This window comes from Phyllobates terribilis, unplaced genomic scaffold (assembly GCF_046119375.1).
Source record: "Phyllobates terribilis strain yellow unplaced genomic scaffold, ASM4611937v1 Scaffold_94__1_contigs__length_6153435, whole genome shotgun sequence".
NCBI classification, from domain to species: Eukaryota; Metazoa; Chordata; class Amphibia; order Anura; family Dendrobatidae; genus Phyllobates; species Phyllobates terribilis.
This window is the reverse complement of record NW_027362854.1, coordinates 362,694-389,249: the sequence shown is the minus strand read 5'-3', so window position 1 is coordinate 389,249 and position 26,556 is coordinate 362,694. Positions and strand designations below refer to the sequence as shown.

At 43.8% G+C, this 26,556-nt stretch overlaps 16 non-coding genes across 16 annotated transcripts; all 16 read right to left on the bottom strand.

The window, feature by feature from the left end:
* Nucleotides 1-1,067: 1,067 nt before the first annotated feature.
* LOC141198046 (U2 spliceosomal RNA) lies at nucleotides 1,068-1,258 on the bottom strand. Its single transcript, XR_012270012.1, has one exon. It is a non-coding gene; the product is annotated as a U2 spliceosomal RNA (small nuclear RNA).
* A 1,115-nt stretch (nucleotides 1,259-2,373) lies between these two features.
* On the bottom strand, nucleotides 2,374-2,564 carry LOC141198045 (U2 spliceosomal RNA). The gene has a single exon (XR_012270011.1). It is a non-coding gene; the product is annotated as a U2 spliceosomal RNA (small nuclear RNA).
* A 1,115-nt stretch (nucleotides 2,565-3,679) lies between these two features.
* On the bottom strand, nucleotides 3,680-3,870 carry LOC141198044 (U2 spliceosomal RNA). Its single transcript, XR_012270010.1, has one exon. It is a non-coding gene; the product is annotated as a U2 spliceosomal RNA (small nuclear RNA).
* Nucleotides 3,871-4,985: 1,115 nt separating this feature from the next.
* On the bottom strand, nucleotides 4,986-5,176 carry LOC141198043 (U2 spliceosomal RNA). The gene has a single exon (XR_012270009.1). It is a non-coding gene; the product is annotated as a U2 spliceosomal RNA (small nuclear RNA).
* A 1,115-nt stretch (nucleotides 5,177-6,291) lies between these two features.
* Nucleotides 6,292-6,482, bottom strand: LOC141198042 (U2 spliceosomal RNA). Its single transcript, XR_012270008.1, has one exon. It is a non-coding gene; the product is annotated as a U2 spliceosomal RNA (small nuclear RNA).
* Nucleotides 6,483-7,597: 1,115 nt separating this feature from the next.
* On the bottom strand, nucleotides 7,598-7,788 carry LOC141198041 (U2 spliceosomal RNA). Its single transcript, XR_012270007.1, has one exon. It is a non-coding gene; the product is annotated as a U2 spliceosomal RNA (small nuclear RNA).
* Nucleotides 7,789-8,903: 1,115 nt separating this feature from the next.
* On the bottom strand, nucleotides 8,904-9,094 carry LOC141198040 (U2 spliceosomal RNA). The gene has a single exon (XR_012270006.1). It is a non-coding gene; the product is annotated as a U2 spliceosomal RNA (small nuclear RNA).
* Nucleotides 9,095-10,209: 1,115 nt separating this feature from the next.
* LOC141198038 (U2 spliceosomal RNA) lies at nucleotides 10,210-10,400 on the bottom strand. The gene has a single exon (XR_012270004.1). It is a non-coding gene; the product is annotated as a U2 spliceosomal RNA (small nuclear RNA).
* Nucleotides 10,401-11,515: 1,115 nt separating this feature from the next.
* On the bottom strand, nucleotides 11,516-11,706 carry LOC141198037 (U2 spliceosomal RNA). Its single transcript, XR_012270003.1, has one exon. It is a non-coding gene; the product is annotated as a U2 spliceosomal RNA (small nuclear RNA).
* A 1,112-nt stretch (nucleotides 11,707-12,818) lies between these two features.
* LOC141198036 (U2 spliceosomal RNA) lies at nucleotides 12,819-13,009 on the bottom strand. The gene has a single exon (XR_012270002.1). It is a non-coding gene; the product is annotated as a U2 spliceosomal RNA (small nuclear RNA).
* Nucleotides 13,010-14,124: 1,115 nt separating this feature from the next.
* LOC141198035 (U2 spliceosomal RNA) lies at nucleotides 14,125-14,315 on the bottom strand. The gene has a single exon (XR_012270001.1). It is a non-coding gene; the product is annotated as a U2 spliceosomal RNA (small nuclear RNA).
* A 1,115-nt stretch (nucleotides 14,316-15,430) lies between these two features.
* LOC141198034 (U2 spliceosomal RNA) lies at nucleotides 15,431-15,621 on the bottom strand. The gene has a single exon (XR_012270000.1). It is a non-coding gene; the product is annotated as a U2 spliceosomal RNA (small nuclear RNA).
* Nucleotides 15,622-16,736: 1,115 nt separating this feature from the next.
* On the bottom strand, nucleotides 16,737-16,927 carry LOC141198033 (U2 spliceosomal RNA). The gene has a single exon (XR_012269999.1). It is a non-coding gene; the product is annotated as a U2 spliceosomal RNA (small nuclear RNA).
* Nucleotides 16,928-18,042: 1,115 nt separating this feature from the next.
* Nucleotides 18,043-18,233, bottom strand: LOC141198032 (U2 spliceosomal RNA). The gene has a single exon (XR_012269998.1). It is a non-coding gene; the product is annotated as a U2 spliceosomal RNA (small nuclear RNA).
* A 1,115-nt stretch (nucleotides 18,234-19,348) lies between these two features.
* On the bottom strand, nucleotides 19,349-19,538 carry LOC141197895 (U2 spliceosomal RNA). Its single transcript, XR_012269916.1, has one exon. It is a non-coding gene; the product is annotated as a U2 spliceosomal RNA (small nuclear RNA).
* Nucleotides 19,539-25,928: 6,390 nt separating this feature from the next.
* On the bottom strand, nucleotides 25,929-26,119 carry LOC141198515 (U2 spliceosomal RNA). The gene has a single exon (XR_012270462.1). It is a non-coding gene; the product is annotated as a U2 spliceosomal RNA (small nuclear RNA).
* Nucleotides 26,120-26,556: the final 437 nt, after the last annotated feature.

The window sequence follows — 26,556 nt, the reverse complement described above, 5'->3', positions numbered from 1 at the left end:
TCCATTTGTGGAGATGAGCTCCTGGACTCCCGTTAAGAAGACATGTTGTCAACCTCTAGATCCCTTACATGCCTGCACTTTTCGGCTTGCTGCTGCTGCAATCCACGCGTTTTAGATCTGCATAACTCCACCTCTTTAAACACAGCACCTTCACCCCCTGCTGTTCCCACCCGCCTCAACACCGTTGGAAGGGAGGAGAACCAATTAAGGCGGGGGGTGGGGTGGAACGAGCAGCTGTCTACCCTTAGCAGGAGGGCTCCTGATTACATACCTCTCCTGCTGCTGCTGCTGCTGGCTGTCCAGCAGCAGACTGAAGGTGGCTGCTGCTGTGCACAGGTATATAAAGGCTCAGAGCCTATTATGACACGCGCAGCCAGCGTTCCATTGCCACATTCCATCTACTGCAGGCAGGATACCTGGCTGGCTGAATGTCGCTGAGAAGCTCACAGAGACCGCCATAAGCAACAGTTTAACAGAATGCCACAGACTAATCAACCAAACTTTTTGGGTTGGGTTCTCTTTTATAGTCTGCAGGCATTAAATGAAAGAAGTCAGTGTTCCAGCAGAAGGAGACAACGTTTCAGAAAAGGCATTGTAGCAAACCAAAAAAGAAATTTTAAGCGCAGCAGAGTAACCAGCGCACATACCTGTTAGCTCAGGTGAGTTTAAAAGGCTGCTGTTGATAACAAGGGCATTTGCTAAATAGATGGTGTGTGTGCAACAATATACTGAAAGGTCAATTATATTGTGCAGCTTATCTCACCACCTGTAGTTATTTAGGTGAAAGCTCCAAAATGCTTGCCTAATATGTCTGTTTATCCAAAAGGAAGTAAAAAGGGAGAGCTAGAAAGATAGCATTACATCACATTACATGGCAATGCAATGCACAGTTGCTGAAGTTGAACCAAAATGAGCTTGTAATCTGGCTTCTGCAACTTTGAACATGAAAAATCCAATGAGGAGAAGAAAAGCAAAGCCAAAGAGTCCATCCCAAAATCCGACAAACAAGCAAAATGAACAAAAAACATTGAATTCAATTCTTTCTGATTTTAGAAACTGCATTAAAGAAGGGGTGCACCGGTCCTGGAGATACTGCAATACCAGGTCAATGCGTGGAGTGGACAGAGCAAGCTCTTTTTCCATCTCCCTGTTCTAAAAATCCATTTAATATATGGTCCCCAGATAGGGGACGTATCAGATATTAAACTGATAAGAACAGATACTACACTTGATCTTAGCCAAAAGGCCGAGAAGCGATAACCAGAATTGGTTTCAAACTACGGAGCCACCCAAGGATCCTGAAAAGTCCATTTGTGGAGATGAGCTCCTGGACTCCCGTTAAGAAGACATGTTGTCAACCTCTAGATCCCTTACATGCCTGCACTTTTCGGCTTGCTGCTGCTGCAATCCACGCGTTTTAGATCTGCATAACTCCACCTCTTTAAACACAGCACCTTCACCCCCTGCTGTTCCCACCCGCCTCAACACCGTTGGAAGGGAGGAGAACCAATTAAGGCGGGGGGTGGGGTGGAACGAGCAGCTGTCTACCCTTAGCAGGAGGGCTCCTGATTACATACCTCTCCTGCTGCTGCTGCTGCTGGCTGTCCAGCAGCAGACTGAAGGTGGCTGCTGCTGTGCACAGGTATATAAAGGCTCAGAGCCTATTATGACACGCGCAGCCAGCGTTCCATTGCCACATTCCATCTACTGCAGGCAGGATACCTGGCTGGCTGAATGTCGCTGAGAAGCTCACAGAGACCGCCATAAGCAACAGTTTAACAGAATGCCACAGACTAATCAACCAAACTTTTTGGGTTGGGTTCTCTTTTATAGTCTGCAGGCATTAAATGAAAGAAGTCAGTGTTCCAGCAGAAGGAGACAACGTTTCAGAAAAGGCATTGTAGCAAACCAAAAAAGAAATTTTAAGCGCAGCAGAGTAACCAGCGCACATACCTGTTAGCTCAGGTGAGTTTAAAAGGCTGCTGTTGATAACAAGGGCATTTGCTAAATAGATGGTGTGTGTGCAACAATATACTGAAAGGTCAATTATATTGTGCAGCTTATCTCACCACCTGTAGTTATTTAGGTGAAAGCTCCAAAATGCTTGCCTAATATGTCTGTTTATCCAAAAGGAAGTAAAAAGGGAGAGCTAGAAAGATAGCATTGCATCACATTACATGGCAATGCAATGCACAGTTGCTGAAGTTGAACCAAAATGAGCTTGTAATCTGGCTTCTGCAACTTTGAACATGAAAAATCCAATGAGGAGAAGAAAAGCAAAGCCAAAGAGTCCATCCCAAAATCCGACAAACAAGCAAAATGAACAAAAAACATTGAATTCAATTCTTTCTGATTTTAGAAACTGCATTAAAGAAGGGGTGCACCGGTCCTGGAGATACTGCAATACCAGGTCAATGCGTGGAGTGGACAGAGCAAGCTCTTTTTCCATCTCCCTGTTCTAAAAATCCATTTAATATATGGTCCCCAGATAGGGGACGTATCAGATATTAAACTGATAAGAACAGATACTACACTTGATCTTAGCCAAAAGGCCGAGAAGCGATAACCAGAATTGGTTTCAAACTACGGAGCCACCCAAGGATCCTGAAAAGTCCATTTGTGGAGATGAGCTCCTGGACTCCCGTTAAGAAGACATGTTGTCAACCTCTAGATCCCTTACATGCCTGCACTTTTCGGCTTGCTGCTGCTGCAATCCACGCGTTTTAGATCTGCATAACTCCACCTCTTTAAACACAGCACCTTCACCCCCTGCTGTTCCCACCCGCCTCAACACCGTTGGAAGGGAGGAGAACCAATTAAGGCGGGGGGTGGGGTGGAACGAGCAGCTGTCTACCCTTAGCAGGAGGGCTCCTGATTACATACCTCTCCTGCTGCTGCTGCTGCTGGCTGTCCAGCAGCAGACTGAAGGTGGCTGCTGCTGTGCACAGGTATATAAAGGCTCAGAGCCTATTATGACACGCGCAGCCAGCGTTCCATTGCCACATTCCATCTACTGCAGGCAGGATACCTGGCTGGCTGAATGTCGCTGAGAAGCTCACAGAGACCGCCATAAGCAACAGTTTAACAGAATGCCACAGACTAATCAACCAAACTTTTTGGGTTGGGTTCTCTTTTATAGTCTGCAGGCATTAAATGAAAGAAGTCAGTGTTCCAGCAGAAGGAGACAACGTTTCAGAAAAGGCATTGTAGCAAACCAAAAAAGAAATTTTAAGCGCAGCAGAGTAACCAGCGCACATACCTGTTAGCTCAGGTGAGTTTAAAAGGCTGCTGTTGATAACAAGGGCATTTGCTAAATAGATGGTGTGTGTGCAACAATATACTGAAAGGTCAATTATATTGTGCAGCTTATCTCACCACCTGTAGTTATTTAGGTGAAAGCTCCAAAATGCTTGCCTAATATGTCTGTTTATCCAAAAGGAAGTAAAAAGGGAGAGCTAGAAAGATAGCATTACATCACATTACATGGCAATGCAATGCACAGTTGCTGAAGTTGAACCAAAATGAGCTTGTAATCTGGCTTCTGCAACTTTGAACATGAAAAATCCAATGAGGAGAAGAAAAGCAAAGCCAAAGAGTCCATCCCAAAATCCGACAAACAAGCAAAATGAACAAAAAACATTGAATTCAATTCTTTCTGATTTTAGAAACTGCATTAAAGAAGGGGTGCACCGGTCCTGGAGATACTGCAATACCAGGTCAATGCGTGGAGTGGACAGAGCAAGCTCTTTTTCCATCTCCCTGTTCTAAAAATCCATTTAATATATGGTCCCCAGATAGGGGACGTATCAGATATTAAACTGATAAGAACAGATACTACACTTGATCTTAGCCAAAAGGCCGAGAAGCGATAACCAGAATTGGTTTCAAACTACGGAGCCACCCAAGGATCCTGAAAAGTCCATTTGTGGAGATGAGCTCCTGGACTCCCGTTAAGAAGACATGTTGTCAACCTCTAGATCCCTTACATGCCTGCACTTTTCGGCTTGCTGCTGCTGCAATCCACGCGTTTTAGATCTGCATAACTCCACCTCTTTAAACACAGCACCTTCACCCCCTGCTGTTCCCACCCGCCTCAACACCGTTGGAAGGGAGGAGAACCAATTAAGGCGGGGGGTGGGGTGGAACGAGCAGCTGTCTACCCTTAGCAGGAGGGCTCCTGATTACATACCTCTCCTGCTGCTGCTGCTGCTGGCTGTCCAGCAGCAGACTGAAGGTGGCTGCTGCTGTGCACAGGTATATAAAGGCTCAGAGCCTATTATGACACGCGCAGCCAGCGTTCCATTGCCACATTCCATCTACTGCAGGCAGGATACCTGGCTGGCTGAATGTCGCTGAGAAGCTCACAGAGACCGCCATAAGCAACAGTTTAACAGAATGCCACAGACTAATCAACCAAACTTTTTGGGTTGGGTTCTCTTTTATAGTCTGCAGGCATTAAATGAAAGAAGTCAGTGTTCCAGCAGAAGGAGACAACGTTTCAGAAAAGGCATTGTAGCAAACCAAAAAAGAAATTTTAAGCGCAGCAGAGTAACCAGCGCACATACCTGTTAGCTCAGGTGAGTTTAAAAGGCTGCTGTTGATAACAAGGGCATTTGCTAAATAGATGGTGTGTGTGCAACAATATACTGAAAGGTCAATTATATTGTGCAGCTTATCTCACCACCTGTAGTTATTTAGGTGAAAGCTCCAAAATGCTTGCCTAATATGTCTGTTTATCCAAAAGGAAGTAAAAAGGGAGAGCTAGAAAGATAGCATTGCATCACATTACATGGCAATGCAATGCACAGTTGCTGAAGTTGAACCAAAATGAGCTTGTAATCTGGCTTCTGCAACTTTGAACATGAAAAATCCAATGAGGAGAAGAAAAGCAAAGCCAAAGAGTCCATCCCAAAATCCGACAAACAAGCAAAATGAACAAAAAACATTGAATTCAATTCTTTCTGATTTTAGAAACTGCATTAAAGAAGGGGTGCACCGGTCCTGGAGATACTGCAATACCAGGTCAATGCGTGGAGTGGACAGAGCAAGCTCTTTTTCCATCTCCCTGTTCTAAAAATCCATTTAATATATGGTCCCCAGATAGGGGACGTATCAGATATTAAACTGATAAGAACAGATACTACACTTGATCTTAGCCAAAAGGCCGAGAAGCGATAACCAGAATTGGTTTCAAACTACGGAGCCACCCAAGGATCCTGAAAAGTCCATTTGTGGAGATGAGCTCCTGGACTCCCGTTAAGAAGACATGGTGTCAACCTCTAGATCCCTTACATGCCTGCACTTTTCGGCTTGCTGCTGCTGCAATCCACGCGTTTTAGATCTGCATAACTCCACCTCTTTAAACACAGCACCTTCACCCCCTGCTGTTCCCACCCGCCTCAACACCGTTGGAAGGGAGGAGAACCAATTAAGGCGGGGGGTGGGGTGGAACGAGCAGCTGTCTACCCTTAGCAGGAGGGCTCCTGATTACATACCTCTCCTGCTGCTGCTGCTGCTGGCTGTCCAGCAGCAGACTGAAGGTGGCTGCTGCTGTGCACAGGTATATAAAGGCTCAGAGCCTATTATGACACGCGCAGCCAGCGTTCCATTGCCACATTCCATCTACTGCAGGCAGGATACCTGGCTGGCTGAATGTCGCTGAGAAGCTCACAGAGACCGCCATAAGCAACAGTTTAACAGAATGCCACAGACTAATCAACCAAACTTTTTGGGTTGGGTTCTCTTTTATAGTCTGCAGGCATTAAATGAAAGAAGTCAGTGTTCCAGCAGAAGGAGACAACGTTTCAGAAAAGGCATTGTAGCAAACCAAAAAAGAAATTTTAAGCGCAGCAGAGTAACCAGCGCACATACCTGTTAGCTCAGGTGAGTTTAAAAGGCTGCTGTTGATAACAAGGGCATTTGCTAAATAGATGGTGTGTGTGCAACAATATACTGAAAGGTCAATTATATTGTGCAGCTTATCTCACCACCTGTAGTTATTTAGGTGAAAGCTCCAAAATGCTTGCCTAATATGTCTGTTTATCCAAAAGGAAGTAAAAAGGGAGAGCTAGAAAGATAGCATTGCATCACATTACATGGCAATGCAATGCACAGTTGCTGAAGTTGAACCAAAATGAGCTTGTAATCTGGCTTCTGCAACTTTGAACATGAAAAATCCAATGAGGAGAAGAAAAGCAAAGCCAAAGAGTCCATCCCAAAATCCGACAAACAAGCAAAATGAACAAAAAACATTGAATTCAATTCTTTCTGATTTTAGAAACTGCATTAAAGAAGGGGTGCACCGGTCCTGGAGATACTGCAATACCAGGTCAATGCGTGGAGTGGACAGAGCAAGCTCTTTTTCCATCTCCCTGTTCTAAAAATCCATTTAATATATGGTCCCCAGATAGGGGACGTATCAGATATTAAACTGATAAGAACAGATACTACACTTGATCTTAGCCAAAAGGCCGAGAAGCGATAACCAGAATTGGTTTCAAACTACGGAGCCACCCAAGGATCCTGAAAAGTCCATTTGTGGAGATGAGCTCCTGGACTCCCGTTAAGAAGACATGGTGTCAACCTCTAGATCCCTTACATGCCTGCACTTTTCGGCTTGCTGCTGCTGCAATCCACGCGTTTTAGATCTGCATAACTCCACCTCTTTAAACACAGCACCTTCACCCCCTGCTGTTCCCACCCGCCTCAACACCGTTGGAAGGGAGGAGAACCAATTAAGGCGGGGGGTGGGGTGGAACGAGCAGCTGTCTACCCTTAGCAGGAGGGCTCCTGATTACATACCTCTCCTGCTGCTGCTGCTGCTGGCTGTCCAGCAGCAGACTGAAGGTGGCTGCTGCTGTGCACAGGTATATAAAGGCTCAGAGCCTATTATGACACGCGCAGCCAGCGTTCCATTGCCACATTCCATCTACTGCAGGCAGGATACCTGGCTGGCTGAATGTCGCTGAGAAGCTCACAGAGACCGCCATAAGCAACAGTTTAACAGAATGCCACAGACTAATCAACCAAACTTTTTGGGTTGGGTTCTCTTTTATAGTCTGCAGGCATTAAATGAAAGAAGTCAGTGTTCCAGCAGAAGGAGACAACGTTTCAGAAAAGGCATTGTAGCAAACCAAAAAAGAAATTTTAAGCGCAGCAGAGTAACCAGCGCACATACCTGTTAGCTCAGGTGAGTTTAAAAGGCTGCTGTTGATAACAAGGGCATTTGCTAAATAGATGGTGTGTGTGCAACAATATACTGAAAGGTCAATTATATTGTGCAGCTTATCTCACCACCTGTAGTTATTTAGGTGAAAGCTCCAAAATGCTTGCCTAATATGTCTGTTTATCCAAAAGGAAGTAAAAAGGGAGAGCTAGAAAGATAGCATTACATCACATTACATGGCAATGCAATGCACAGTTGCTGAAGTTGAACCAAAATGAGCTTGTAATCTGGCTTCTGCAACTTTGAACATGAAAAATCCAATGAGGAGAAGAAAAGCAAAGCCAAAGAGTCCATCCCAAAATCCGACAAACAAGCAAAATGAACAAAAAACATTGAATTCAATTCTTTCTGATTTTAGAAACTGCATTAAAGAAGGGGTGCACCGGTCCTGGAGATACTGCAATACCAGGTCAATGCGTGGAGTGGACAGAGCAAGCTCTTTTTCCATCTCCCTGTTCTAAAAATCCATTTAATATATGGTCCCCAGATAGGGGACGTATCAGATATTAAACTGATAAGAACAGATACTACACTTGATCTTAGCCAAAAGGCCGAGAAGCGATAACCAGAATTGGTTTCAAACTACGGAGCCACCCAAGGATCCTGAAAAGTCCATTTGTGGAGATGAGCTCCTGGACTCCCGTTAAGAAGACATGTTGTCAACCTCTAGATCCCTTACATGCCTGCACTTTTCGGCTTGCTGCTGCTGCAATCCACGTGTTTTAGATCTGCATAACTCCACCTCTTTAAACACAGCACCTTCACCCCCTGCTGTTCCCACCCGCCTCAACACCGTTGGAAGGGAGGAGAACCAATTAAGGCGGGGGGTGGGGTGGAACGAGCAGCTGTCTACCCTTAGCAGGAGGGCTCCTGATTACATACCTCTCCTGCTGCTGCTGCTGCTGGCTGTCCAGCAGCAGACTGAAGGTGGCTGCTGCTGTGCACAGGTATATAAAGGCTCAGAGCCTATTATGACACGCGCAGCCAGCGTTCCATTGCCACATTCCATCTACTGCAGGCAGGATACCTGGCTGGCTGAATGTCGCTGAGAAGCTCACAGAGACCGCCATAAGCAACAGTTTAACAGAATGCCACAGACTAATCAACCAAACTTTTTGGGTTGGGTTCTCTTTTATAGTCTGCAGGCATTAAATGAAAGAAGTCAGTGTTCCAGCAGAAGGAGACAACGTTTCAGAAAAGGCATTGTAGCAAACCAAAAAAGAAATTTTAAGCGCAGCAGAGTAACCAGCGCACATACCTGTTAGCTCAGGTGAGTTTAAAAGGCTGCTGTTGATAACAAGGGCATTTGCTAAATAGATGGTGTGTGTGCAACAATATACTGAAAGGTCAATTATATTGTGCAGCTTATCTCACCACCTGTAGTTATTTAGGTGAAAGCTCCAAAATGCTTGCCTAATATGTCTGTTTATCCAAAAGGAAGTAAAAAGGGAGAGCTAGAAAGATAGCATTGCATCACATTACATGGCAATGCAATGCACAGTTGCTGAAGTTGAACCAAAATGAGCTTGTAATCTGGCTTCTGCAACTTTGAACATGAAAAATCCAATGAGGAGAAGAAAAGCAAAGCCAAAGAGTCCATCCCAAAATCCGACAAACAAGCAAAATGAACAAAAAACATTGAATTCAATTCTTTCTGATTTTAGAAACTGCATTAAAGAAGGGGTGCACCGGTCCTGGAGATACTGCAATACCAGGTCAATGCGTGGAGTGGACAGAGCAAGCTCTTTTTCCATCTCCCTGTTCTAAAAATCCATTTAATATATGGTCCCCAGATAGGGGACGTATCAGATATTAAACTGATAAGAACAGATACTACACTTGATCTTAGCCAAAAGGCCGAGAAGCGATAACCAGAATTGGTTTCAAACTACGGAGCCACCCAAGGATCCTGAAAAGTCCATTTGTGGAGATGAGCTCCTGGACTCCCGTTAAGAAGACATGTTGTCAACCTCTAGATCCCTTACATGCCTGCACTTTTCGGCTTGCTGCTGCTGCAATCCACGCGTTTTAGATCTGCATAACTCCACCTCTTTAAACACAGCACCTTCACCCCCTGCTGTTCCCACCCGCCTCAACACCGTTGGAAGGGAGGAGAACCAATTAAGGCGGGGGGTGGGGTGGAACGAGCAGCTGTCTACCCTTAGCAGGAGGGCTCCTGATTACATACCTCTCCTGCTGCTGCTGCTGCTGGCTGTCCAGCAGCAGACTGAAGGTGGCTGCTGCTGTGCACAGGTATATAAAGGCTCAGAGCCTATTATGACACGCGCAGCCAGCGTTCCATTGCCACTTTCCATCTACTGCAGGCAGGATACCTGGCTGGCTGAATGTCGCTGAGAAGCTCACAGAGACCGCCATAAGCAACAGTTTAACAGAATGCCACAGACTAATCAACCAAACTTTTTGGGTTGGGTTCTCTTTTATAGTCTGCAGGCATTAAATGAAAGAAGTCAGTGTTCCAGCAGAAGGAGACAACGTTTCAGAAAAGGCATTGTAGCAAACCAAAACAGAAATTTTAAGCGCAGCAGAGTAACCAGCGCACATACCTGTTAGCTCAGGTGAGTTTAAAAGGCTGCTGTTGATAACAAGGGCATTTGCTAAATAGATGGTGTGTGTGCAACAATATACTGAAAGGTCAATTATATTGTGCAGCTTATCTCACCACCTGTAGTTATTTAGGTGAAAGCTCCAAAATGCTTGCCTAATATGTCTGTTTATCCAAAAGGAAGTAAAAAGGGAGAGCTAGAAAGATAGTATTGCATCACATTACATGGCAATGCAATGCACAGTTGCTGAAGTTGAACCAAAATGAGCTTGTAATCTGGCTTCTGCAACTTTGAACATGAAAAATCCAATGAGGAGAAGAAAAGCAAAGCCAAAGAGTCCATCCCAAAATCCGACAAACAAGCAAAATGAACAAAAAACATTGAATTCAATTCTTTCTGATTTTAGAAACTGCATTAAAGAAGGGGTGCACCGGTCCTGGAGATACTGCAATACCAGGTCAATGCGTGGAGTGGACAGAGCAAGCTCTTTTTCCATCTCCCTGTTCTAAAAATCCATTTAATATATGGTCCCCAGATAGGGGACGTATCAGATATTAAACTGATAAGAACAGATACTACACTTGATCTTAGCCAAAAGGCCGAGAAGCGATAACCAGAATTGGTTTCAAACTACGGAGCCACCCAAGGATCCTGAAAAGTCCATTTGTGGAGATGAGCTCCTGGACTCCCGTTAAGAAGACATGTTGTCAACCTCTAGATCCCTTACATGCCTGCACTTTTCGGCTTGCTGCTGCTGCAATCCACGCGTTTTAGATCTGCATAACTCCACCTCTTTAAACACAGCACCTTCACCCCCTGCTGTTCCCACCCGCCTCAACACCGTTGGAAGGGAGGAGAACCAATTAAGGCGGGGGGTGGGGTGGAACGAGCAGCTGTCTACCCTTAGCAGGAGGGCTCCTGATTACATACCTCTCCTGCTGCTGCTGCTGCTGGCTGTCCAGCAGCAGACTGAAGGTGGCTGCTGCTGTGCACAGGTATATAAAGGCTCAGAGCCTATTATGACACGCGCAGCCAGCGTTCCATTGCCACATTCCATCTACTGCAGGCAGGATACCTGGCTGGCTGAATGTCGCTGAGAAGCTCACAGAGACCGCCATAAGCAACAGTTTAACAGAATGCCACAGACTAATCAACCAAACTTTTTGGGTTGGGTTCTCTTTTATAGTCTGCAGGCATTAAATGAAAGAAGTCAGTGTTCCAGCAGAAGGAGACAACGTTTCAGAAAAGGCATTGTAGCAAACCAAAAAAGAAATTTTAAGCGCAGCAGAGTAACCAGCGCACATACCTGTTAGCTCAGGTGAGTTTAAAAGGCTGCTGTTGATAACAATGGCATTTGCTAAATAGATGGTGTGTGTGCAACAATATACTGAAAGGTCAATTATATTGTGCAGCTTATCTCACCACCTGTAGTTATTTAGGTGAAAGCTCCAAAATGCTTGCCTAATATGTCTGTTTATCCAAAAGGAAGTAAAAAGGGAGAGCTAGAAAGATAGCATTGCATCACATTACATGGCAATGCAATGCACAGTTGCTGAAGTTGAACCAAAATGAGCTTGTAATCTGGCTTCTGCAACTTTGAACATGAAAAATCCAATGAGGAGAAGAAAAGCAAAGCCAAAGAGTCCATCCCAAAATCCGACAAACAAGCAAAATGAACAAAAAACATTGAATTCAATTCTTTCTGATTTTAGAAACTGCATTAAAGAAGGGGTGCACCGGTCCTGGAGATACTGCAATACCAGGTCAATGCGTGGAGTGGACAGAGCAAGCTCTTTTTCCATCTCCCTGTTCTAAAAATCCATTTAATATATGGTCCCCAGATAGGGGACGTATCAGATATTAAACTGATAAGAACAGATACTACACTTGATCTTAGCCAAAAGGCCGAGAAGCGATAACCAGAATTGGTTTCAAACTACGGAGCCACCCAAGGATCCTGAAAAGTCCATTTGTGGAGATGAGCTCCTGGACTCCCGTTAAGAAGACATGTTGTCAACCTCTAGATCCCTTACATGCCTGCACTTTTCGGCTTGCTGCTGCTGCAATCCACGCGTTTTAGATCTGCATAACTCCACCTCTTTAAACACAGCACCTTCACCCCCTGCTGTTCCCACCCGCCTCAACACCGTTGGAAGGGAGGAGAACCAATTAAGGCGGGGGGTGGGGTGGAACGAGCAGCTGTCTACCCTTAGCAGGAGGGCTCCTGATTACATACCTCTCCTGCTGCTGCTGCTGGCTGTCCAGCAGCAGACTGAAGGTGGCTGCTGCTGTGCACAGGTATATAAAGGCTCAGAGCCTATTATGACACGCGCAGCCAGCGTTCCATTGCCACATTCCATCTACTGCAGGCAGGATACCTGGCTGGCTGAATGTCGCTGAGAAGCTCACAGAGACCGCCATAAGCAACAGTTTAACAGAATGCCACAGACTAATCAACCAAACTTTTTGGGTTGGGTTCTCTTTCATAGTCTGCAGGCATTAAATGAAAGAAGTCAGTGTTCCAGCAGAAGGAGACAACGTTTCAGAAAAGGCATTGTAGCAAACCAAAAAAGAAATTTTAAGCGCAGCAGAGTAACCAGCGCACATACCTGTTAGCTCAGGTGAGTTTAAAAGGCTGCTGTTGATAACAAGGGCATTTGCTAAATAGATGGTGTGTGTGCAACAATATACTGAAAGGTCAATTATATTGTGCAGCTTATCTCACCACCTGTAGTTATTTAGGTGAAAGCTCCAAAATGCTTGCCTAATATGTCTGTTTATCCAAAAGGAAGTAAAAAGGGAGAGCTAGAAAGATAGCATTGCATCACATTACATGGCAATGCAATGCACAGTTGCTGAAGTTGAACCAAAATGAGCTTGTAATCTGGCTTCTGCAACTTTGAACATGAAAAATCCAATGAGGAGAAGAAAAGCAAAGCCAAAGAGTCCATCCCAAAATCCGACAAACAAGCAAAATGAACAAAAAACATTGAATTCAATTCTTTCTGATTTTAGAAACTGCATTAAAGAAGGGGTGCACCGGTCCTGGAGATACTGCAATACCAGGTCAATGCGTGGAGTGGACAGAGCAAGCTCTTTTTCCATCTCCCTGTTCTAAAAATCCATTTAATATATGGTCCCCAGATAGGGGACGTATCAGATATTAAACTGATAAGAACAGATACTACACTTGATCTTAGCCAAAAGGCCGAGAAGCGATAACCAGAATTGGTTTCAAACTACGGAGCCACCCAAGGATCCTGAAAAGTCCATTTGTGGAGATGAGCTCCTGGACTCCCGTTAAGAAGACATGTTGTCAACCTCTAGATCCCTTACATGCCTGCACTTTTCGGCTTGCTGCTGCTGCAATCCACGCGTTTTAGATCTGCATAACTCCACCTCTTTAAACACAGCACCTTCACCCCCTGCTGTTCCCACCCGCCTCAACACCGTTGGAAGGGAGGAGAACCAATTAAGGCGGGGGGTGGGGTGGAACGAGCAGCTGTCTACCCTTAGCAGGAGGGCTCCTGATTACATACCTCTCCTGCTGCTGCTGCTGCTGGCTGTCCAGCAGCAGACTGAAGGTGGCTGCTGCTGTGCACAGGTATATAAAGGCTCAGAGCCTATTATGACACGCGCAGCCAGCGTTCCATTGCCACATTCCATCTACTGCAGGCAGGATACCTGGCTGGCTGAATGTCGCTGAGAAGCTCACAGAGACCGCCATAAGCAACAGTTTAACAGAATGCCACAGACTAATCAACCAAACTTTTTGGGTTGGGTTCTCTTTTATAGTCTGCAGGCATTAAATGAAAGAAGTCAGTGTTCCAGCAGAAGGAGACAACGTTTCAGAAAAGGCATTGTAGCAAACCAAAAAAGAAATTTTAAGCGCAGCAGAGTAACCAGCGCACATACCTGTTAGCTCAGGTGAGTTTAAAAGGCTGCTGTTGATAACAAGGGCATTTGCTAAATAGATGGTGTGTGTGCAACAATATACTGAAAGGTCAATTATATTGTGCAGCTTATCTCACCACCTGTAGTTATTTAGGTGAAAGCTCCAAAATGCTTGCCTAATATGTCTGTTTATCCAAAAGGAAGTAAAAAGGGAGAGCTAGAAAGATAGCATTGCATCACATTACATGGCAATGCAATGCACAGTTGCTGAAGTTGAACCAAAATGAGCTTGTAATCTGGCTTCTGCAACTTTGAACATGAAAAATCCAATGAGGAGAAGAAAAGCAAAGCCAAAGAGTCCATCCCAAAATCCGACAAACAAGCAAAATGAACAAAAAACATTGAATTCAATTCTTTCTGATTTTAGAAACTGCATTAAAGAAGGGGTGCACCGGTCCTGGAGATACTGCAATACCAGGTCAATGCGTGGAGTGGACAGAGCAAGCTCTTTTTCCATCTCCCTGTTCTAAAAATCCATTTAATATATGGTCCCCAGATAGGGGACGTATCAGATATTAAACTGATAAGAACAGATACTACACTTGATCTTAGCCAAAAGGCCGAGAAGCGATAACCAGAATTGGTTTCAAACTACGGAGCCACCCAAGGATCCTGAAAAGTCCATTTGTGGAGATGAGCTCCTGGACTCCCGTTAAGAAGACATGTTGTCAACCTCTAGATCCCTTACATGCCTGCACTTTTCGGCTTGCTGCTGCTGCAATCCACGCGTTTTAGATCTGCATAACTCCACCTCTTTAAACACAGCACCTTCACCCCCTGCTGTTCCCACCCGCCTCAACACCGTTGGAAGGGAGGAGAACCAATTAAGGCGGGGGGTGGGGTGGAACGAGCAGCTGTCTACCCTTAGCAGGAGGGCTCCTGATTACATACCTCTCCTGCTGCTGCTGCTGCTGGCTGTCCAGCAGCAGACTGAAGGTGGCTGCTGCTGTGCACAGGTATATAAAGGCTCAGAGCCTATTATGACACGCGCAGCCAGCGTTCCATTGCCACATTCCATCTACTGCAGGCAGGATACCTGGCTGGCTGAATGTCGCTGAGAAGCTCACAGAGACCGCCATAAGCAACAGTTTAACAGAATGCCACAGACTAATCAACCAAACTTTTTGGGTTGGGTTCTCTTTTATAGTCTGCAGGCATTAAATGAAAGAAGTCAGTGTTCCAGCAGAAGGAGACAACGTTTCAGAAAAGGCATTGTAGCAAACCAAAAAAGAAATTTTAAGCGCAGCAGAGTAACCAGCGCACATACCTGTTAGCTCAGGTGAGTTTAAAAGGCTGCTGTTGATAACAAGGGCATTTGCTAAATAGATGGTGTGTGTGCAACAATATACTGAAAGGTCAATTATATTGTGCAGCTTATCTCACCACCTGTAGTTATTTAGGTGAAAGCTCCAAAATGCTTGCCTAATATGTCTGTTTATCCAAAAGGAAGTAAAAAGGGAGAGCTAGAAAGATAGCATTGCATCACATTACATGGCAATGCAATGCACAGTTGCTGAAGTTGAACCAAAATGAGCTTGTAATCTGGCTTCTGCAACTTTGAACATGAAAAATCCAATGAGGAGAAGAAAAGCAAAGCCAAAGAGTCCATCCCAAAATCCGACAAACAAGCAAAATGAACAAAAAACATTGAATTCAATTCTTTCTGATTTTAGAAACTGCATTAAAGAAGGGGTGCACCGGTCCTGGAGATACTGCAATACCAGGTCAATGCGTGGAGTGGACAGAGCAAGCTCTTTTTCCATCTCCCTGTTCTAAAAATCCATTTAATATATGGTCCCCAGATAGGGGACGTATCAGATATTAAACTGATAAGAACAGATACTACACTTGATCTTAGCCAAAAGGCCGAGAAGCGATAACCAGAATTGGTTTCAAACTACGGAGCCACCCAAGGATCCTGAAAAGTCCATTTGTGGAGATGAGCTCCTGGACTCCCGTTAAGAAGACATGTTGTCAACCTCTAGATCCCTTACATGCCTGCACTTTTCGGCTTGCTGCTGCTGCAATCCACGCGTTTTAGATCTGCATAACTCCACCTCTTTAAACACAGCACCTTCACCCCCTGCTGTTCCCACCCGCCTCAACACCGTTGGAAGGGAGGAGAACCAATTAAGGCGGGGGGTGGGGTGGAACGAGCAGCTGTCTACCCTTAGCAGGAGGGCTCCTGATTACATACCTCTCCTGCTGCTGCTGCTGCTGGCTGTCCAGCAGCAGACTGAAGGTGGCTGCTGCTGTGCACAGGTATATAAAGGCTCAGAGCCTATTATGACACGCGCAGCCAGCGTTCCATTGCCACATTCCATCTACTGCAGGCAGGATACCTGGCTGGCTGAATGTCGCTGAGAAGCTCACAGAGACCGCCATAAGCAACAGTTTAACAGAATGCCACAGACTAATCAACCAAACTTTTTGGGTTGGGTTCTCTTTTATAGTCTGCAGGCATTAAATGAAAGAAGTCAGTGTTCCAGCAGAAGGAGACAACGTTTCAGAAAAGGCATTGTAGCAAACCAAAAAAGAAATTTTAAGCGCAGCAGAGTAACCAGCGCACATACCTGTTAGCTCAGGTGAGTTTAAAAGGCTGCTGTTGATAACAAGGGCATTTGCTAAATAGATGGTGTGTGTGCAACAATATACTGAAAGGTCAATTATATTGTGCAGCTTATCTCACCACCTGTAGTTATTTAGGTGAAAGCTCCAAAATGCTTGCCTAATATGTCTGTTTATCCAAAAGGAAGTAAAAAGGGAGAGCTAGAAAGATAGCATTGCATCACATTACATGGCAATGCAATGCACAGTTGCTGAAGTTGAACCAAAATGAGCTTGTAATCTGGCTTCTGCAACTTTGAACATGAAAAATCCAATGAGGAGAAGAAAAGCAAAGCCAAAGAGTCCATCCCAAAATCCGACAAACAAGCAAAATGAACAAAAAACATTGAATTCAATTCTTTCTGATTTTAGAAACTGCATTAAAGAAGGGGTGCACCGGTCCTGGAGATACTGCAATACCAGGTCAATGCGTGGAGTGGACAGAGCAAGCTCTTTTTCCATCTCCCTGTTCTAAAAATCCATTTAATATATGGTCCCCAGATAGGGGACGTATCAGATATTAAACTGATAAGAACAGATACTACACTTGATCTTAGCCAAAAGGCCGAGAAGCGATAACCAGAATTGGTTTCAAACTACGGAGCCACCCAAGGATCCTGAAAAGTCCATTTGTGGAGATGAGCTCCTGGACTCCCGTTAAGAAGACATGTTGTCAACCTCTAGATCCCTTACATGCCTGCACTTTTCGGCTTGCTGCTGCTGCAATCCACGCGTTTTAGATCTGCATAACTCCACCTCTTTAAACACAGCACCTTCACCCCCTGCTGTTCCCACCCGCCTCAACACCGTTGGAAGGGAGGAGAACCAATTAAGGCGGGGGGTGGGGTGGAACGAGCAGCTGTCTACCCTTAGCAGGAGGGCTCCTGATTACATACCTCTCCTTCTGCTGCTGCTGCTGGCTGTCCAGCAGCAGACTGAAGGTGGCTGCTGCTGTGCACAGGTATATAAAGGCTCAGAGCCTATTATGACACGCGCAGCCAGCGTTCCATTGCCACATTCCATCTACTGCAGGCAGGATACCTGGCTGGCTGAATGTCGCTGAGAAGCTCACAGAGACCGCCATAAGCAACAGTTTAACAGAATGCCACAGACTAATCAACCAAACTTTTTGGGTTGGGTTCTCTTTTATAGTCTGCAGGCATTAAATGAAAGAAGTCAGTGTTCCAGCAGAAGGAGACAACGTTTCAGAAAAGGCATTGTAGCAAACCAAAAAAGAAATTTTAAGCGCAGCAGAGTAACCAGCGCACATACCTGTTAGCTCAGGTGAGTTTAAAAGGCTGCTGTTGATAACAAGGGCATTTGCTAAATAGATGGTGTGTGTGCAACAATATACTGAAAGGTCAATTATATTGTGCAGCTTATCTCACCACCTGTAGTTATTTAGGTGAAAGCTCCAAAATGCTTGCCTAATATGTCTGTTTATCCAAAAGGAAGTAAAAAGGGAGAGCTAGAAAGATAGCATTGCATCACATTACATGGCAATGCAATGCACAGTTGCTGAAGTTGAACCAAAATGAGCTTGTAATCTGGCTTCTGCAACTTTGAACATGAAAAATCCAATGAGGAGAAGAAAAGCAAAGCCAAAGAGTCCATCCCAAAATCCGACAAACAAGCAAAATGAACAAAAAACATTGAATTCAATTCTTTCTGATTTTAGAAACTGCATTAAAGAAGGGGTGCACCGGTCCTGGAGATACTGCAATACCAGGTCAATGCGTGGAGTGGACAGAGCAAGCTCTTTTTCCATCTCCCTGTTCTAAAAATCCATTTAATATATGGTCCCCAGATAGGGGACGTATCAGATATTAAACTGATAAGAACAGATACTACACTTGATCTTAGCCAAAAGGCCGAGAAGCGATAACCAGAATTGGTTTCAAACTACGGAGCCACCCAAGGATCCTGAAAAGTCCATTTGTGGAGATGAGCTCCTGGACTCCCGTTAAGAAGACATGTTGTCAACCTCTAGATCCCTTACATGCCTGCACTTTTCGGCTTGCTGCTGCTGCAATCCACGCGTTTTAGATCTGCATAACTCCACCTCTTTAAACACAGCACCTTCACCCCCTGCTGTTCCCACCCGCCTCAACACCGTTGGAAGGGAGGAGAACCAATTAAGGCGGGGGGTGGGGTGGAACGAGCAGCTGTCTACCCTTAGCAGGAGGGCTCCTGATTACATACCTCTCCTGCTGCTGCTGCTGCTGGCTGTCCAGCAGCAGACTGAAGGTGGCTGCTGCTGTGCACAGGTATATAAAGGCTCAGAGCCTATTATGACACGCGCAGCCAGCGTTCCATTGCCACATTCCATCTACTGCAGGCAGGATACCTGGCTGGCTGAATGTCGCTGAGAAGCTCACAGAGACCGCCATAAGCAACAGTTTAACAGAATGCCACAGACTAATCAACCAAACTTTTTGGGTTGGGTTCTCTTTTATAGTCTGCAGGCATTAAATGAAAGAAGTCAGTGTTCCAGCAGAAGGAGACAACGTTTCAGAAAAGGCATTGTAGCAAACCAAAAAAGAAATTTTAAGCGCAGCAGAGTAACCAGCGCACATACCTGTTAGCTCAGGTGAGTTTAAAAGGCTGCTGTTGATAACAAGGGCATTTGCTAAATAGATGGTGTGTGTGCAACAATATACTGAAAGGTCAATTATATTGTGCAGCTTATCTCACCACCTGTAGTTATTTAGGTGAAAGCTCCAAAATGCTTGCCTAATATGTCTGTTTATCCAAAAGGAAGTAAAAAGGGAGAGCTAGAAAGATAGCATTGCATCACATTACATGGCAATGCAATGCACAGTTGCTGAAGTTGAACCAAAATGAGCTTGTAATCTGGCTTCTGCAACTTTGAACATGAAAAATCCAATGAGGAGAAGAAAAGCAAAGCCAAAGAGTCCATCCCAAAATCCGACAAACAAGCAAAATGAACAAAAAACATTGAATTCAATTCTTTCTGATTTTAAAAACTGCATTAAAGAAGGGGTGCACCGGTCCTGGAGATACTGCAATACCAGGTCAATGCGTGGAGTGGACAGAGCAAGCTCTTTTTCCATCTCCCTGTTCTAAAAATCCATTTAATATATGGTCCCCAGATAGGGGACGTATCAGATATTAAACTGATAAGAACAGATTTTTTTTTTTAATTTGGCTATCCCCTGCAGAGGGATAAAACCGTTTATTAAAACTTTAACAAATTACAAGCATAATTACACAAATACCAAACGTTAAAAGACAAATGAAATTTACAAAACAAAAAAATACAAAGATTTTAAATAATTAGGTTCCATTGGTCAACAAGCCATTTTTTGGAAATATGTACATTCTTCTTTTTGTCAATTAAGTAATAAGTATACATTTCACATAAACATAAACTTAAAACATCATTCACTGATAAAACATCTTGTTTAAAAATAGCAATGTTGCGCGCTTTCCAGAGAGATGACTTGGCGCAGTTCACTGTCTTCCAAGCCATTGTGTACTGGTCCATTGTGGGGCATTCCATAAGTCCGTATAGCACAGTTTTATATGTAAAGTCCTTGAGGTCTGCCACCCTTTCCAGTAGGGGGAGCAGTCTTCTCCAGAAATCCTTTGCAAAATTACATGTCCATAATAGATGTTCCACCGTTTCCTCGTCTTGGCATCCGGCTCTTGGGCAGATGGCAGACCTCACAAATCCTCTTCTGTATTGGAATGCCCGGCAAGGAAGACAGCGGTGCATGCAACTCCAAGCCAGATCTCTCTGTTCATTAAAAAGATAAAAAACGTTAATCATTTTCCAGATAGACATAGATTTGTCATCATCATATCTGTCAACATTACATATTTCCTCACTTTTACGTATTTCTTTAATTAGTTTCTTACTATTTCTTAATTCCTCTATTTTTTTAGTCCCTAAATTAAAATCGGACACTATTTTCCTTAAAATCTCATAATGCGTCGACAAATTAAAAGCATGGGGCACAGATATATTAACTTCATACCATCCAAACTTTCTCATAAAAAATCCTGTATTAAAACGCATAAAAAAGGACCAATAGTGATTCTTAAAAAGGGCATTAAAACAGTAAACGAACAGATGGATTAAAAGAAACCTATTAAAATCTGGAAAATCTTTACCACCTTTTACTTTTGATTTCATCACGATTTCTCTTTTCAGCTTTTCCATTTTTGAGTTCCAAAAGAAGGTAAAACAGGTTTTGGTTATCTTTTTTAAAACATTAACAGGCGGGGGGAAAACCATGCTAAGATACAATAAAAGAGGTAAAATCACCATCTTTAAAACCAATACTTTACCCTCCATTGTAAGTCTCCTCATGTTCCACATACATATTTTCGTATTTACTTTCTGTGTAACTGTTTCCCAACTATTATAACCATCATTATTTTCAGTGAATGATATACCTAAAATGGAAATGGATTCGGAGACATTAATTGGTACATCACGTAAAATCATCCCCCCAACACTTAAAATGTTACACTTATTAAAATTGATTTTAAAACCAGAAGCTAGACAAAAGGATTGCACTTGATGGAGAGTGGCCTTAAGTGATGGTGCATCTGTACACAAGACCGCCACGTCATCCATGTAGCCTACAACCTTGGCCTCCAAACCACCGCTTCCAGGCAGAGGGACACCGCATATCTGTTTATTTTGGCGTATTGCACATAACATTGGTTCCAGTGCACAGATAAACAGTAGGGGGGACAGAGGGCATCCCTGTTTCACCCCTGACCGTAAAAATACCTCTTGTGTCTTAAAACCATTCACTAAAATCTTACTTGTACAATCCTTGTAAAATGCTTTAAGCGATAGTAAAAACCCTTCTGGTATGCCCATTTTCTCTAAAACTTTAAAAAGATAAAAGTGTGAGACACGGTCAAATGCTTTTTCAAAATCAATAGATAAAATCGCCATTTTCCCCTTTCTGTCTTTCACATCCTCAATACAGTCTTTCACTAAATTCAGATTGTCCCATATACTGCGCCCTGGCACCCCACACACTTGATTAGAATGAATAACTTTGCTGATGACTTCTTTTAGACGATTTGCACAAATTTTAGCCATTATTTTATAGTCACAATTTAAAAGTGTTATTGGTCTCCAGTTTTCTAATTTTGATTTATCGCCTTTTTTGTATAGGAGGGAGACTTCACCTTTCTTCCAGGAATTTAATAAAACCTTATTATTAAAAACCTCAGTAAACAAATAAAACAAATCATCTTTTAAAATATCATAAAAACATACATAAAATTCTATTGGGATGCCATCAGGACCAGGGACCTTTCCAGTTTTAAAACTTTTAATAGTTTTTAACACTTCTTGTTCCGTTAAAACTTGGGATAAAAACTCTTGGGATGCGGGATCTAAAACAGCTGTTAGTCCTTGCAGCGAATCATCCATTAATTTATTATCTATATTTTTTCCATTAAAAAGATTAGAAAAAAAAACCTCAACTTTACCCAGCATATTTTTTAGATTATTCTCACCATCTATATGGTCAATTATCACTTTTTCTTTTTTATTTTTCCTAAAAAAATATCTGGAACACCTTTCATTTTCTTCTATATGTTGTACTCTAGAACGAAAAATTATCTCTTTTCCTTTTTGTTCTAGCCATTTTGAAATCTCTTCTTTTAAGTTTGAAATATCAAGTTGTACATCTATCCCATTGTCTCTGAGCTTAAATAATGTTTGTAGGCGGGTATTTAAAATTCTATATTCTTCATATTTTTCTTTGGCTCTACATATACTCTTTTTAGTAAAAAAGTCTTTTATTTTTACTTTCATTCTATCCCACCATACACTCATAGTCTCATTTGTTTTTTTCCCTTTTCTACATTTCCTATAAAACTCAATAAAATCTGATAAAATCTGCGGGTCGGTTAAAAGGGATACGTTCATTTTCCAGCTTTTCTTACCACATTTTTTGTTGTCATTTACTTTTATGGTAAAGGATAAAAGTTTATGGTCTGAAAATATATTAGTTAAAACTTCACATTTGGCAGGTATTGTTTTATCTGAACCAAAAATAAAATCAATCCTAGAGCTACAATTAGAATTGCTCCAAGTGAAACCGGCGTCCTCTGGGCTGTCACTATGACACTCTTTATATATGTCTATCAATTTAGCATCTTTGACTATATCATGTAGCATACCTGAGGTTTTATCGTAGTTCCTGCTTACAGAGCTGGAGCGCCGGTTTTCACCTTTTAAAACACAATTAAAATCCCCTGCTAAGATAAAAGGTTCAGAGTTATTAATAAATAATGGTAAAAGATCAAGCATTTCGGCTCTTTCATTTTTCTCTGGGGATCCATAAAAATTTAAAAACTGCCATCTAATACCATCAATAAAAGCTTTCACTAATAAAATACGACCTGGTAAAATTTCCTGAATAAAATCAATTAAAACGTTCCCTTTAAAAAGTATGGCTACACCCGCTGATCCTGCAGCATTCGATCCGGACCAGACAGATGGCCCACACATCCACTCATCTTTATATTTTTGATATGACATTTCATGTGGGATATTACATTCTTGCAGAAAAAATACAGATGCAGTAAAACACGTAAAAAAATTAAAAAGAGCAGTTCTTCTCGTGTTAGATTTTATGCCTCTCACGTTGAGGGAAATACCTTTGAGTTCAGCCATCATTAGAAAATGTAGAAATTTTACTTAGGTAACTAAGAGCAACGGATTTACCTGTCCGATGAACCTGATCAGACCACTGGGCTTGCGCCTCCCTCCTCATCTGATAGTATCGTCACGAGAGTCTCCGTGGAGGAGGAAAGATTACCACATTTATATAAACCCGACGCTACACTGGCATAGCTCGGAGGGCTGGCTGGCAGAACCCGCTGGGTCTCCATTGGCTGGCCATGCAGTTCCTCATCAGGTGGGTCCCCGAGGGGTTCCGCCGCCCCTGTTTGACCTGTAGAAGGTCGTCCTATAGGAGGAGGTTGCGCACAAGGCAGAGCCTCTGACTCTTCAGAGGCAGCAAGATCCCGGTCCCCACCTGTAGCAGCGGAGACCGAAACCCCTGAGGGTCCAGCGTCCACGTCCCCTTCTGGAGAAGTGTCCATCTGTTCACCTCCTGCTGCCTCCTCCGAACCACCCTTTTTCTTTTTCTTAGGACCCACCTTTATCCACTCAGCACCCTCAGCACTAGGAGACCCAGACTGGGCATGGGCTTCTGTGTCGGCCTTTTGCCGGTCCCTTTTGACCTTACCAGTAGTGCCCTTCTGCTCCTTCTCAGCCCTCCTTTTGGACTCCCGCAGGTCCTGCAGCCAGGTTTTGGGATTTGGTATTTTACCTGTCATAGACTCTGGAGACACTTCACTATTTGGTACGCCCTTATTATCTCCAGAGGCTCCAGGTTGTTGTTCCTCCTCCTGAGGGGTGGTCTGATCTTTTGGTCCTTGGTCGGACGTCTTGGACTTCCCCTTTTGCTCATCTTCCCGAAATCTGTGAGGGCAAGAAAAATAAAAGTGACCTGGAGTCTGGCAAAAACTGCATTTCTTTTCCTTAGGGCATTCTTTTGTCTCATGTTCTTCACTAGCACAATTTCTACATGATACATGACAGTTTTCTTTTGAATGACCATAGCGCCCACAATTTCTGCAATATACTGGCATCCCAGAAAAGAAGAAATCCCCATTTGTTTGCCCAATTTTGAAACGGGCAGGGGGGAGCCGTATACCACCTGGTGTATTTGGATCTCTTGTACACTTCACAAGGAATTTCCACTTAGATGTCCATATGTTATATTCGTTTAATATCTTCCCAATACATTTAACACTTTTAAAATAAATTGCTAGAAATGACATTACTTCTGGAGCAGAAACAAAGGGCGAAAATATTTTTACAATAACCAGTCTTACCTCATCCAGGACGTGCTCAACAATTTGTATCCCTTTCAAAACAGGACTATTTTCAACTTTTTTTAACTTTTCTAGTACATCTCTAAAAATACCTTCTCCGGTGAATGTGATGTCATAGTCACCTCTTCTGGGATAATCCTGGATGGAGAGAATTTCATTCCTTTGTACGCCAAGAAGGTTCCTGAGCACGTCCTGGACTACATACCCTAATTTCCTCATATCCGAGCCACCCGCCGTGAAGTGAACTCGGATAGAGTTTTTTAGCCTCGCATAAAGAGGCACGAGGTTAGGGTCAACCTCCATGGAAAAACGCAACAAGGTTGCAAATTGCAGCCGCTTGCAATCTGCGCTCCCAGTGTTCTTGCAGCGAAAAACACCTGGAAGCTGGGGGATCGCAACTCGTTACCCTGGGACTAAGCCCTCTCCCTAATAGCAGCAAGCAGGTTAAGTCCACCAAAGTGGACGATCCTGCCAGGCCAAGGAGAGGGGTACCCGAGTGCCCTTCAACCACAATCTCCTGCAATAAAGCACTTGATCGTAGCCAAAAGGCCGAGAAGCGATAACCAGAATTGGTTTCAAACTACGGAGCCACCCAAGGATCCTGAAAAGTCCATTTGTGGAGATGAGCTCCTGGACTCCCGTTAAGAAGACATGTTGTCAACCTCTAGATCCCTTACATGCCTGCACTTTTCGGCTTGCTGCTGCTGCAATCCACGCGATTTAGATCTGCATAACTCCACCTCTTTAAACACAGCACCTTCACCCCCTGCTGTTCCCACCCGCCTCAACACCGTTGGAAGGGAGGAGAACCAATTAAGGCGGGGGGTGGGGTGGAACGAGCAGCTGTCTACCCTTAGCAGGAGGGCTCCTGATTACATACCTCTCCTGCTGCTGCTGCTGCTGGCTGTCCAGCAGCAGACTGAAGGTGGCTGCTGCTGTGCACAGGTATATAAAGGCTCAGAGCCTATTATGACACGCGCAGCCAGCGTTCCATTGCCACATTCCATCTACTGCAGGCAGGATACCTGGCTGGCTGAATGTCGCTGAGAAGCTCACAGAGACCGCCATAAGCAACAGTTTAACAGAATGCCACAGACTAATCAACCAAACTTTTTGGGTTGGGTTCTCTTTTATAGTCTGCAGGCATTAAATGAAAGAAGTCAGTGTTCCAGCAGAAGGAGACAACGTTTCAGAAAAGGCATTGTAGCAAACCAAAAAAGAAATTTTAAGCGCAGCAGAGTAACCAGCGCACATACCTGTTAGCTCAGGTGAGTTTAAAAGGCTGCTGTTGATAACAAGGGCATTTGCTAAATAGATGGTGTGTGTGCAACAATATACTGAAAGGTCAATTATATTGTGCAGCTTATCTCACCACCTGTAGTTATTTAGGTGAAAGCTCCAAAATGCTTGCCTAATATGTCTGTTTATCCAAAAGGAAGTAAAAAGGGAGAGCTAGAAAGATAGCATTGCATCACATTACATGGCAATGCAAGGCACAGTTGCTGAAGTTGAACCAAAATGAGCTTGTAATCTGGCTTCTGCAACTTTGAACATGAAAAATCCAATGAGGAGAAGAAAAGCAAAGCCAAAGAGTCCATCCCAAAATCCGACAAACAAGCAAAATGAACAAAAAACATTGAATTCAATTCTTTCTGATTTTAGAAACTGCATTAAAGAAGGGGTGCACCGGTCCTGGAGATACTGCAATACCAGGTCAATGCGTGGAGTGGACAAAGCAAGCTCTTTTTCCATCTCCCTGTTCTAAAAATCCATTTAATATATGGTCCCCAGATAGGGGACGTATCAGATATTAAACTGATAAGAACAGATACTACACTGGATCTTAGCCAAAAGGCCGAGAAGCGATAACCAGAATTGGTTTCAAACTACGGAGCCACCCAAGGATCCTGAAAAGTCCATTTGTGGAGATGAGCTCCTGGACTCCCGTTAAGAAGACATGTTGTCAACCTCTAGATCCCTTACATGCCTGCACTTTTCGGCTTGCTGCTGCTGCAATCCACGCGTTTTAGATCTGCATAACTCCACCTCTTTAAACACAGCACCTTCACCCCCTGCTGTTCCCACCCGCCTCAACACCGTTGGAAGGGAGGAGAACCAATTAAGGCGGGGGGTGGGGTGGAACGAGCAGCTGTCTACCCTTAGCAGGAGGGCTCCTGATTACATACCTCTCCTGCTGCTGCTGCTGCTGGCTGTCCAGCAGCAGACTGAAGGTGGCTGCTGCTGTGCACAGGTATATAAAGGCTCAGAGCCTATTATGACACGCGCAGCCAGCGTTCCATTGCC